The sequence below is a fragment of the Rissa tridactyla genome, chromosome 2 (assembly GCF_028500815.1).
Source record: "Rissa tridactyla isolate bRisTri1 chromosome 2, bRisTri1.patW.cur.20221130, whole genome shotgun sequence".
Lineage (NCBI taxonomy): Eukaryota > Metazoa > Chordata > Aves > Charadriiformes > Laridae > Rissa > Rissa tridactyla.
Genome location: NC_071467.1, coordinates 168,423,104 through 168,426,984, shown reverse-complemented (window position 1 = coordinate 168,426,984; position 3,881 = coordinate 168,423,104). Strand labels below are relative to the sequence as shown.

The following is a 3,881-nucleotide window of genomic DNA, read 5'->3' as shown; positions in this document are numbered from 1 at the left end:
TTAAATCCGATGTCGACAGAAAAAAAAAAAAAAAAAAAACACAGCACATCAACTATCTAGGACATTCCTGTAGTCACCAGGTTCATCATCATCACCTACAATTAAAGAAAACCAAACAGTGACAGCAAGAAGTTTCAGAGGCCACCGCCAACCTCTTCCACAATTTTCCCTTCCTCAAAAGCACAATGGGATTCCACTCACCTGCTCCTTCCAGAGTCAAATGCTGTGGCCACCATTGCTTGAGATACCAAGAAACAAAATTACTGTTGCACATGTGAGAAATCACCAGTCACAAGCTCCTCCTCACTGCTGCCTCGGCTCACCTCTAATGCTCATCCACTTCCAAAGATGGCTCACAGGGCACCTGCAAAACCAGAAGATAAATAATTAACCAGGTTGCCATATAACACTTCACTATTAAGACACCAGTGTGGCCCACAACCGCCTCACTTTCTCAGCACGCTCATCAGCATGCGGCTTAGTCCCTCTGAGCCTGCGTCCTGCACCTGAAAAAAAAAAGCCAACCAAAAGACATATGCTGACATACTGCCCGACACCTCAGCCTGCCTACAGCCATTCCTGTCTCCTACTCCTTTACCCTGGCCTCTCGCCCACCTGCCCTCCATGGTTTTGGGCTGCTGCTTTGAGGCTTACAGACTACCTGTAAAACAGACACAAAGGACACTAAAAACTTCACCCACAATATAACATCTGAGAAGAATTGCTGCTTCAGCCCACTATTCATTGACCGCCTTGCCTGAGAGTCACATCCGGTGCCAATATCCCGCTTTACTCATCACTTCATACCTTCAAAATGAAAAAAAAAAACCTACACCCCACCACCAACCCATAATATAATGACATAGCCACCAGTCACATCTTCCCTCCAGCACCGTGAACTGACCCACCTTCTTACAGGGTCCCACTTGCCTTCTCCATGACTCTTTGGTGCGCATCTTGTCCCTCTGCATCTGAAAAAATTAGTAAACAAGTCACCCAGATGTTGATCAGTAGCTGAACAATTCCAGGGGTCTTGTTTCCATTTAGGAATATCATCTAGGCTCCAACTACAGCCTGCCATTAAAAAAAATTGGACCCAACGTTAATCCCCACACATACAGGCCTTAACACCTTCAATCTGCTTCACTACTGCCAAACAGGCCCTCCCAGGAGGCTCCAATCATCCCCATAAAACACTATGGAAATGACTGTCCCTGCCAATGGCTGTTTGATCCCAGATGACTGTAAACCTTTGGCTAAACAGTCTTGGCAGATCAACATATTACCCATAGACTCTTATTGCTGTTCCACCTACCCCTGACTCTACACCCCCAGGCAGGGCAGCTCCACGCCAAACACACCCACGTGCAGCCCAACACCACACAGCACTATAGACAACAACGTGACTCCAAGATGAGAGAAAACTCTCCACAAGAAGAATGACTTTCAGACAAGAGATGCTGTTGGGCAAGAACACCGATGGCCACAGCACGGACGTGAGGAGGCTCTGTGGCAAAGTCATAAAAATCATAAAAGAGTCAAATGTAACAGCCCATTCCAAGAAGTTCCTGTCAAAATGGAGATGACATATGTGCAGGAAGCCTGGCTTCAAGACCTGAGAATGTAAGGATGCAGGGAAGAAATCCCAGTTCATAAAAGCAGATGGCTAGAGCTGCTATAGCTCAGAGAACAGAGCTGCTCATGCAGCCACGAACGATGCTGCAGAAGAGGACCATCCAGAAACTTTCAAGAGGCAAGTCCGATCTGCACTTTAAAATTGTTATGCAAGAAGTGCCCATTGGGCGCTCTGCCAATTAGCACAGGCATTCGAGACTCTACAGGGGCTGCCCAAGGCACATGCTGTGCCCCTTGAGTGCAAAGAGAAACGAGGATATCAAAACCTAAGGAAAATCCAAGACACAGAAGACAGAGCACACAAACTACACAACAACAGATACAGGCCAGAACTGCCCTGCCCAGCACACGCTAGCTTTGTGCTGAAGAGTAACCCACTCCCTTTACCTACTCAGAGGAGACTCCTCCTGGATAGCCCTCTGCTCTACCCTGACTTGAAAACTCCTCCCTGAAACTGTCAACCTTGGCCCCCCTCCAGCGCCTGTGCCTCTACTTAGCTTTCAGACAGCCAGGGGTCTGAATTCATCCTTGACAAAAAACCCACAACAAACAGCTAACTGATGTGTTCCTGCAGTCACCAGGTTCCTCTTCATCTGTAAAACAAAAAGAAACCATGGCTCCAGCAGTGACCGCCCTGATAGTAGACGCCAACCTCTTCTACAGCACCCTCCTCCTCAGAGGTGCCATGGCAATCCGCTCATCTGTTTCACGCCGATTCCAGAGTCAGAGGCTGCAGCAACAATTATTTATGACACCTAAGATACCAACAAACACAAAATTACCATTGCATTTCTGTGAAATCACCAGTCCCATGCTCCTCCTCAATACTATCCAGCTCACCTCAAATGCAAGGGACTAGAACAGACCAGACCCTCTTGACACCCAAATCCAAATGCAAAACCGACATGACAAAGACTGATGAACCTGCCTCCATTTCCTAGCCAACCCCCAGCACCAAAACTTTTAGAAAACTTTTCTCCTCAGCTGTCAGGGAAGGACCCCCACTTCTTCTTGACAGCTCCCATTCTATATTTGCAACCCTGAAACCCCTGTGTCAGCCACTCCTCAGGAGCTGCTCTTCTGAGCCATGCCCTGTGTTCAGCAGGTACCTCCTATCTTCTGTCTTCCCACAGACTCTGGGCTCTGCTATAGACCCACAAAATAAGTAATGCCCTGACACAATCTATGAGGGGCCTGCTGCAAAAACTCTAGGGACACCATGGCACTCTTTGGGCAATGGGGAAAGGTCATGAGCCATGCCATACCCTGAATGACACTATGCCTTACATCCCTGCTGCTTTCTTGAGAAGTGCTAAAGTACAATATGCAGATGCGTACAAAATGCTCACCCTAACCCCTACAACATAATCTCATCATCAACCCAATTAAGAGAAACAAGATCAGCAACTCATACAGCATACTGCAAAACCGGTGGAAAAAACCACAGGCCCATCTTCAATAAAGTCAGGAATTCTAGGAAAATGGAGCACTCCTAGAATAAAGAAGAGCACACTATTAAACCATCTGGGCATCCCCTAAACACTCATCACAAAGTCACTGACCTGAAAAAAAGGAAACAAAAAAGCTGCATACCAGTCAACTTTCTACTGTACAGGTGGCAGAATGTGTACTGGTCCTGAAAGTCTTAGCTAAGCCTTCTTACCTCTGCCTCCCTAAATACCAAAACGTGCCTGCCCCAAAGCTGCAGCCAAGTGAAGGACCAGCAGAGCACTGACCCCAGAAGAGCCCAGCAGCCGAACAAGCTCCTGAGCCGAGCCTGTGGCTCATATACCCCGGGCCCCGCCCACTGCCATCGGGCCCCGCCCACTGCCCTTCCCACAATCCCCTGGAGAAAGGGGCGGGGACAACGCCCCAGAAGAAAAAAAGGTGGTCACAGGAGCAGCAGCTCCTTTTCTTATGCCTTAAGTTCCCAGCAGGCAAAGCAACAGTCATTTTTATTTCTATTAGGTACTTGCCTCTGGTGATTCTCTTACTGCTGTTGTTTGAGTTCTGTCTACTTGTTGCTGTAGAAAAGAAAGTTCTGCAGGCGTCACTTTATTTTTGTGATCTTCAGATATTTTTGTGGTTAATTGTTAATTGTGTTTTATGGTTTTAGAAGAGTGCTGGAAGCAGGTGATTTCCAGAAGACTGATGAGCACTTCCTGGATCCTGGAGGACTAAATCGCCATGGAGAGGCGCGTCGGCTGACTGAGCGGCCTCCTGGAGGACTAAAGTGCCATAGAGAG

At 47.7% G+C, this 3,881-nt stretch overlaps 1 long non-coding RNA gene across 1 annotated transcript; it reads right to left on the bottom strand.

Moving 5' to 3' along the window:
• Positions 1 to 310: 310 nt before the first annotated feature.
• On the bottom strand, positions 311 to 1,728 carry LOC128905747 (uncharacterized). The gene is made up of 3 exons (XR_008464964.1): positions 909 to 1,728; positions 451 to 506; positions 311 to 364 (listed from the first exon to the last, which is right to left on the bottom strand). It is a non-coding gene; the product is annotated as an uncharacterized LOC128905747 (long non-coding RNA).
• Positions 1,729 to 3,881: the final 2,153 nt, after the last annotated feature.